The sequence below is a fragment of the Notamacropus eugenii genome, chromosome 4 (assembly GCF_028372415.1).
Source record: "Notamacropus eugenii isolate mMacEug1 chromosome 4, mMacEug1.pri_v2, whole genome shotgun sequence".
Lineage (NCBI taxonomy): Eukaryota > Metazoa > Chordata > Mammalia > Diprotodontia > Macropodidae > Notamacropus > Notamacropus eugenii.
The window spans coordinates 69,341,829-69,351,453 of NC_092875.1; positions in this window are offsets into that span (position 1 = coordinate 69,341,829).

Here is a 9,625-nt window from a genome sequence, read left to right on the forward strand (position 1 = left end):
TCTCAAACTGAATGTCCCATAGACATCTTAAACTCAAAATCCAAAACTGAACTCATTAGCTTTCTCCCCCAAACCCTCCCCTCTTCCAAACTTCACTATGAATTTCAATGGCACCACCATCCTCCCAGGCACCCGGGTTCATGACTTTGGTGTCACCCTTGGCTCATCATTCCCTTTCACCCCACATAGTCCATCTTGTAATTTCTTCCTTGTAACATCTTTCCTATACACTCCCACCATCCTGACACAGACCCTCATCACCTCATGCCTAGACTAGATGTTGTTGTGTTGTTATGTTTGTCCTTTGTTTTTGAAGAAGACCATGACATCAAGATGATGACATGACTTGCACTTGACTTTGTTTTGCATGAGGGAGGGCTGTGCAAGGTCACCAGCCTCACTCTCTCCTCCTGAGCCATCTGGATCCGGTGACCAGATATTCATCAGAATGACTGGAGATGGCCCAGGATGCCTATACTAGTAATAGTCTCTTGCTGGTTCTGCCTGCCTCAAGTCTCTTCTCACTCCAGGTCATCTTCCACTTAGCTGTCAAAATGATCTTCCTAAAGTGAAGGTCTGCCCATGTCACCCCCCCATTCCATCAACTCAAGTGGCTCCCTATTAATGATAATGATGATGATAAGTGGCTCCCTATTATATCCAGGATCAAATATAAAATTCTCTGTTTTACTTTTAAAGGCAAATCATTGATAAAAATGCTAAACAGTGCAGATCCAAGCACAGGTCCCTGAGATACTTCACTGAAGACCTTCTGCCAAGCTGATATTGATCTATCTATTAATGCCTGATTTTTGAGTGTAGCCGTTCATTCACTTCCAAAACCATCTAATGTTTTTATTATCTATTTCAGACTATGACTCTCTGGCTTTTTCACTAGAACATTGTCAGATACCTAATCAAGTGATTATCAAAATCGCTATGGATGGCATTGCCCTGATCTCCTCATTTAGGAACTCCATCAAAAAAGAAATAATAATCTGTGATTGAAAGGATGAATGAATGACCACAAGCAGAGGTTGACAGCCAGGCTCACTAAACAATCACGGATGGGTTTACAGGAGGCAAGGGTCATACCACAGACTCCCCCAGTTAGAGATGGGTACACTCTATTACAGACTCTTATTCAAGTTCAGTGGACCTTGGCATCTCTCTTTCAACTCTAATTTGTTGTGCTCTCCTGGGCTACCACACCATGCAAGATCCCTTCCTCTCCCATCAGCTACTAAAATCCTTCATGATGCACTGAGACCAGAAGGCTATGATATCTGGGTTCTATCCTGGATCCTTCTGGGCTCCATATTTCTATTTAGTCAATGAATTAATTAACCAATAAACATTTATTAAACACCTACTATGTGCCAGGCCCTGTGTTAAGTGCTGGGGACACAAAAAAGAGGCAAAAAACAGTCTCCTGCCCTCCAGGATCTTACAGTCTAATGGAGGAGACAACAAACAAATATATACAAGCAAGCTCTATAAATGGGAAATAATTAATTAATAGAGGGAAGACCCCAGAAGTAAGAGGGGTAGGAGAAGGCTTCCTGTAGAAGGAAGGATTTTAGTTGGGATATAAGGGAAACAAGATAAGTCAATAGAGGGAGTGGAGAAGGGAGAACATTCTAGGCTTGGAGGATAGCCAGAGAAAATACCCGGAGCCAAGAGAAGGAGGGTCTTGTTCTTGGAACAGCCAGGAGGCCAGTGTTACTGGATCAAAGAATGTATGTATATTGGACAGTGAGATGTAAAAAGACTGGAAAAGCAGGAAGGGTCTAGGTTATAAAGAGCTTTGAATGCCCAAACAGAGCATTTTATATTTGATTCTGGAAGTGATGGGAAGTCATTGAGTAAGACCTTCACTTCAGGAAAATCACTTTAGTGACTGAATAAAGGATGGATTGGAGTGGGGAGAGACTTGAGGCAGGAAGATCCACCAGCAGATTACTGCAACAATAGAGGCATAAGGTGATAATGGTCTGTAGCAGAGCAGGGGCAGTATCAGAGGGGAGAAGGCAGAGTATTGGAGAAATGTTGCAGAAGTGAAATCAGTGGGTCTTGGCAGCAGCTTGGATATGTGGGTAAAAGAGACAGTGAGGAGTCCAAGATGACTGCTAGGTTGTGAGCCTGAGGGATGGAAGGATGGCATTCCATCTACAGTAATAGAGAACTTGAGGGGAGAAGGGTTTGGGGGAAAGAGAACGAGTTCCATTTTAGACATGTTGAGTTTAAGATGTCTAATGGACATCTAGTTTGAGATGTCTAAAAGACAGTTGGAGATCTGAGATTGGAGGCCAACAGAAAGTTTAGGGCAGACTAGGTAGATTTGAGAATCATCAGCATAGAAATGGTAACTAAATACATGGAGCTGATGAGATCACCAAGTGAAGTACTGTAGAGGGAGAAAAGAAAAGGACCCAGTACAGAGGCCTGAGGGTCACCTATGGTTATGAGGAGACATGAGATAAAGGAGCCAGAGAAAGAGCAGTCAGAAAAGTAGGAGAAGAACCAGGGAGAGTGGTTCCCCAAAAACCTAGAGAAGAGAGTATCAAGGAAAAGAGGGTAATCAGCAGTGTCAAAGACTGCAGAGAGGTCAAGGAGAATGAGGATTGGGAAAAGGCATTTTGATGGCAATTTTCTCTGATAAAGGTTTTGTTTCTCAACTATATAGGGAACTGAGTCAGATTAATAAAAAATAAGAGCCAAGACCCAATTGATAAATGGGTAAAAGATATGAGCAGGCAGTTTTCAGAAGAAATCAAAGCAACCAATTTCATATAAAAATGTTCTAAATCATTAATAATTAGAGAAGTGCACATTAAAACAACTCTCAGGTACCACCAAATATACCACCAGATTGGCTAAAATGATAGAAAAGGAAAATGGCAAATGCTGGAGGAGATGTGAGAAAATAGGTACACTAATGCACTGTTGGTGGAGCTGTGAACTAGTCCAACTAAAAGGGCTATAAAACTATGCCTACCCTTTGAACCATCAATACCTCCAAAGAGCAAGGAAAAAGGAAGATGAACCATATGTACAAAAACATTTATGGCAGTTCTTTTTGTGATGGCAAGGAATTGCAAACTGAGTGGATGTCCATCAATTGGGAATTAACAAGTTATGGGATTTGATTGTGATGGAATATTATTGTGTTGTAATAACTGATGAAGGATATGGTTCAGAAAAACCTGGGAAGTAAGCAGAACCAGGAGAATATTATGCACATTAAGAACAAAATTGTAATGATAATTAACTGAAAGACACAGCAACTTTGATCACGGATCAGCAATGACCTATGACAATTCCAAAGGACTCATGATGAAAAATGTTATCCATCTGCAGATAGGGAATAGATGGATTCTAAGTGCAGTTTTAAGCATACTTTTTCTCCTTATTTTTCTTGTTTTTTTCAGTATGGCTAATGTGAAAATACATTTTGTGCAACTTCATATTTATAATGGATGTCTTATTTCTTGCTTTTTCAACTGGGTGGGGCAGGGGAGTGGAGGGAGAAGGAGAATTTAGAATTAAAATTAAAATGTTATTTTTTTTTAAGAGAGAGGGAAAAGATTATTGTATTTGGCCATTGAGAAATCATTGGAGAGCGCAGTGCAATGAGAAGGTCAAAAGCCAAATTGTAAGGGATTGTGTGTGTTCATCCTTCGTTGCCGAAGAAGACCATGCCGTCAGAGAAATAATGATATGACTTGCACTTGACTTTGTTTTGAGTGAGGGAGGACTGTGCAGGTCACCAGCCTCACTTCTCCTCCAGAGCCATCTGAATCCAGTGACCAGAAATTCATCAGGATGAGTGGAGATGACCCAGGCTGAGGCAATTGGGGTTAAGTGATTTGCCCAAGGTCACACAAGCTAGTGAGTGTCAAGTGTCTGAGATGAGATTTGAACTCAGGTCCTCCTGATTCCTGCACTGGTGCTCTATCTACTGCACCAGTTAGCTGCTGTAAAGGGTTAAGAAGAGAGTGAAAGGAGGGAAAGTGGAGACTCCTATTGTAGATAGCCTTTTTGAAGAATTAGTCACAAAAGGCAGAAGAGATATAGGAGGACAGTATGGAAGGACAAAGTGAGGATTTTTTTAGGATGGGGAAGACATGGGCATGTTTGTAGGCAGTAGGGAAGGAGCCAGTAGAGGGGGAGAGATGGAAGATAAGTGAGAGATGACAAACGGGGGAGTGTGTTGGAAGAGATAGAATCACTTGAACAAGTGGAAGGGTTATTCTTGGTAAGGAATCATGTGAGATAAGGGTGAAGGAAGAGAGTGGGGCAGAAGGCACCTGAGTGATATGAACTGAGAGAGAGTGGAAAAGAGGGAGCTCACAGTGAATGGCCTTGATTTTTTCTATAAAATGAGGCAGTTCAGTTGAGAAGGGAGGAAAAAGAGAGGAAGAGGGAGGTTTGAGGAAGGATGAAAAGATCTGGAAGAGCCAGAGTAGTGAGTGGGATAGTGAGTTGAAAAGGGAGGCATAGAAAGATTGCCTTGCAGCAGTGAGGGCCCAGTTGAGATTGTGTAACAAAAATTTGTAATAGACCAGGTGATTTTCTTCAGTTTCTTTCAGTAGCATGTGGTTAGGAGTGAAGGCTACAAATGGTGGGAGTGATCCAAGGCTGAGGCTTGTCAGGGCACAATCAGCAAAAAGATAAGGGTGTTAGGGATCAAAAGAGGATGACACTAAATTTGTTTACCATGGATCAAAATGGAGAAAATATGAGAGAGTAGCTGGTGCAGGGGAGATGGCCTAGGGGAGAATTCAGGGATCAAGGGACTGTAGGTCATGGTACAGACAATGAATAGAGTTTTATAAGGAAAAGCAGAGGGAGAGGTGAAAAGACAATAAATTATAGTCAGATGAGGGACTTTGGAATTCTTGAATGTGGTAGTGGTATATTTGTGGGTGATGATCAAGGGAAGGACCACTTTGTGTGCCTGACTGAGGTGAAGTGGATGAGCAGGTTATGGGAAGTGAGTAGGTTGAGGAACTGAATGGTTAGTATTTGAGGGATAGTCAACATGTATGTCAAAGTTCCCTAGTATGAGGACAGGAATTGGGAAGAAGAGAAAAAAATTCCACAGTTAAGAGGAAGCAGTAGTCTGAGGGAGAGAACCTGCTCAGCCCTCAGTCAGGTTCCAGACCAGCCAACGAATCTTCTCACAAATATATTAGCCAAGAGAGTGAAAGGTTGAGATAGTCCATCACTAATCCCTTTCCTTATGGTACAGTATCTTGAACCCTAGATCTTTTATGGTCTTCCTATTCGTGAGTGGTCCCTGAGGGGCATTGGAGCTTGTGCCAGGGGTAGGGAGTAGGGGAAACCTCAGGAACCGGAGCATTGGGTCACTCAACCCATGGCCTAGTATTCAGGGTCAGAGCCTAACTAACTCTAATCACTGATGAGCCCAAGTCCCTGCAGGGCATCCATGTGCATGCAGTGAGCCCCTGTGAGGAAAGATTGGAACATCTTTTCTCCTCCCTTTCTCATAATCACGACTTTTCAGCTCCAGACACCAGGGTCCTGGCTTCTTGCCCAGGGTGACATATTCCAAAGGCCCAGATCAAAGCCCTTTCAAATACATCCACCTCAGCCTGAACACTAAGCCAGACCCTAGGGGGTCCCGGGTTGACAGAGCCTGCTCTAAGCAGCCCCCATCTCTGTTTAACTTCCTTCTCAGCTGGGCAGGTCCAAGCAGGTCCAGCATATCTCAGACCTACCCTAGCCCAGGCTCTAACCCCTGTGGTAGAAATGCAAGCAGTGGCAGCTTCAGTACAGACAGCCTGGCTCTGCCTGTCCAAAAGCCCATCTGTCTCTCTGTCTGGCTGGCACAGGTAGAAGGAATATTAGGTCAAAACTAGAAGAAAACAAAACACAAAGTAGCAGAGCTGGAAAAGACCTTGGAACACAGAACGTGAAATTTAAAGGCATATTAGAACACTGGCTATTAGAGCTGGGAGGGACTTTGATGATTATCTGGTCCAGTCCCCTCATTTTAAAGATCAAGAAACTGAAGAAACAGGGGAAGGGACTTTGGAGAGCCTTCCGAAGATGACAATTGTGTTGGTAAAAGAATGAGATTATGTGGGCATGGGTGAGTTGAAAATGTTTCTCCTTAGTCTTGAGAGGGGAAACCACAATAACTTTGAAGTATTTGAAATAGGGGACAGCTAGGTGGCATTGTAATGAATAGAGTGCCAGGCCTGCAGTCAGGAAGACTCATCTTTCTGAGTTTAAATCCAGCTGCAGAGACTTACTAGTTGTGAGACCCTGGGCAAGTCACTTAACATTATTTGTCTCAGTTTCCTCTCCTGTAAAATGAACTGGAGAAGAAAATGGCAAACTACTCCAGTATCTTTGCCAAGAAAACCCCCAAAGGAGTCACAGAGTCATGCAACTGAAAACAACTGAACAGATGAAACAATGAAATGGGCATTAGACTTGTTCTGCATAACTCCAGAGATCTCTCATTAGACATGGTCATGTGATGGCAAGACCGACCACTTGGTGGAGAAGTCATAGAAGAGATTTTTGTTCAACTTCCAGGTGGTCTCTAAAGTTCCTTCCAGTTTTGAGGTTCTCTGATCCTGTGACTTCCCAAAGTCATACCAAGACTTATTGACTGATCCAGGAGAATATAGATTAGATCAGATTAACCTCATTTCCTTTTGTGAAGGGTTATTAGTAGAATGAGTAATTCTGTTGCCATAGGACATTTGGATTTCAGCAAGGTCTTTGGCAAAATCTCTCATGCTGTCCTTGTGAATGATGTCCTTTTCATTAATTTTTCATTCATTCATTCACTCTTTCATTCATTCCTGCTATCCTTTTTGAGATGATGAAGAATCATGACCTGAACAATAGCAGAGTAAGGTAAAGTCAGAACTTCTTGAATTGATCTTACACAGAGCTGTCATTAATGATTCTATGTCAACTTGGAGGCCAGTTTCTGGTATAATTTCCCAAGAATCTCATTCCTGATTCCTGTGGTGTTCAACATTTATAAGAATGACTTAGATGATGTCCTAGAAGGCATGACTGTCAAATTTGCAGATGACACAAGGCTGGGAGGACCAGTTAACATAATAGTTGAAAGTCACAATCTGAAAGAGCTCAATGGACTAGACTAATGGGCAGAAACTAATAAGATAAAACTTAATAAGAGACATATTAAGTTTTACACTTGGATTCTGTAAGTAAAGTTCACAAGAATAGAATGAGGGAGATATGGCAAGTCACTGGTTCCTCTGAAAAAGATCTGGGGGTTTTAATGGACCTCAAGTTTAGTATGTGTCAACAGTGTTATATGGTAGCCAAAAAAGATAGCCCATAGGGCTATAGTGGGTTTCCAGGAAGCCATGCACAAGATGGATTGTGTGATCTGCATCTTTGATAGGAATATTCATAAAAATCACATCTCAGATCCACTGAGGTAGATGTATCCTAGGTGGAATTAAGAGAAAGATGGTGTCCAAAACCAAGGGGGTTCTTGGATAACTGATCCAACCATATCTGAAGGATCATGTTTAGTTTTGGAGAAGGCAAAGAAAATGAAGCAGGTGTTCAGAAAAGTATGGTCAGGATGGTGAAAGAACTAGAGAAAATGTTGTATAAGAACTGGTTGAAGAAAATGGAAATGTTTAGCCTAGAGCAGTGGTTCTCAAAGTGTGGCATATGGCTTTCTAGGGGTTCACAAGAATACTCTCAGGGAATCTGTGGGATCTAATTTTAATAATGTTAGTAAGATGTCATTTGCCTATTTACTCCTCCCTTTCCCAATTACATAGATGTGGAAGGTCAGATTTTCTTCATACGCTCCAAACAAAACAACACATCACAACAGGTTGAATGCAGAAGCAGATAGGAAAATTTAACTGTCTTCAAATAGGCCAGACATTAAAAAGATTAAAAAAAAACAAAAACAAACCAAGGTAAACAATTTCAGTCTTCTCACTAATTTGTTTTGGAAAATAGTTGTTTTTCACCAAAATGTTATTTATGTTAACATGTGATGGGTTTATTATTGTTATTTTAATGAATTAATAAATTTTTAAATTTTTATCAGTTTTAATTTCTCATGTGGTAAATATAAAAAAAATATGACCTATATAAACAAAGGTCTTTGGGGAGTTTCAATAGTTTTTAGGGTGCAAAGGGGTCTTGAGACCAAAAAATTTGAGAACCACCTGCTCAGAGAAGACTTGTGTGATGGGGGTGGAAAGCATGGTGGGTGCGTGTGTATGTGTGTTTGTGTGTGTGTATGTGTAAATGATAGCTGTCTTCATGTATTTAAAGAGTTGAATGAGGAAGAGAGTTTAGCTTTGTTTTGTCTCCAGAGGGCTAAAACAGTAAACAATGGGACTGAAACTTCAGAGAGGCAGATATAGGTTTGATGACAGGAAAGCCTTTCAAGCAATGAGAGTGTCCCTCAGTAGTGTGGGCTGCCTTGGGGTGTAATGTGTTCCCCCTCACCGTCAGTCTTCAAGCAGAGGCTGAATAATCATTTAATGAGGCCATTGTGGAAAGGACTCAGTAACTGATTGTACCAAAAAACCTCTCAAGTTTCTCCCTGCTCCGACATTTGGTGACTTGTTTCCTGTGACTCTGTAGGGTTCCTTTTCTACTTAATAATGCCTATGAACAATCACAGAATAGGGGGTTCCTAGCCCAAGTCCCAGTTTGGGGGAAGCACTGGCCAACTCATCCATCCCATCCCTTATGTCCACCTCATGCTGGAAAAGGATGGGGAAGACAGAAGGAACCTAGCTTTGACTGTCCCAGTTTCTCAGCTCCTTTGGGAGCTGCCAGTTGGAAGACAGGCCAGGAGACCTCAGCTGCCATCAGCCACTGGGATTGGGGAGAACAGATGGACTGTCTTTTCTCCTCCTGTCTTCTGAAGGATGAAGAGATCCAGCAGCTGAGCCTTTGGGTAGGTGGGTGGGTTCAGTCCCCTACCTACTTCTGAAACTGCCTACTTGATGAAAGTAGCCTAGGGATAGTCAACAGGAATTTAGAGGATCTATATCTTAAGAAGAATATTCTATGTTCTAAGATCCCTTAGAGCTCTGATATTCAGTCTTCTAAGCAGCCTAATACAGTGAAAAGATCACTGTCTCGAAAATTAGAGGTCTTAGGTTCAAATCCCAAGTATCTGAAGGACCTTGGATGAATTTTTCACCCTTTGGGGCCTCAGTTTCCTATTAAATGAGGGTATTAGACTGGAGAGCCTCTAAGGTACTTTTCAGTTACACATTCTTTCCTGAGATCTAACCCCTAGCCCTCCAAATGCTGACATCCTATATTTCAAGGTCCCTTCCAGCTCCGACATTGTATGTCCTAGGTCCCTTATCACCTCTGACATTCTGGATTCTTGAGTTCCAGATTTTCTCTTCCCTCCCAGCTCTATGTTGCCAGGTACTCCTCACAGCACCCCAACTGTGACATCCTAGGTTCTAGGTCCCTTTCGACTCAAACGCTCTGGGTCCTGAGGACCCTCCCAGGTGTGACATCCCATGTTCTAGGTTCCTCGCACCTCGGACATTCGAGCTCCTGGGTTCCAAGTTCCCTCCCTTGCCCCAGCTCTAGACAGTCTAGGTTCGAG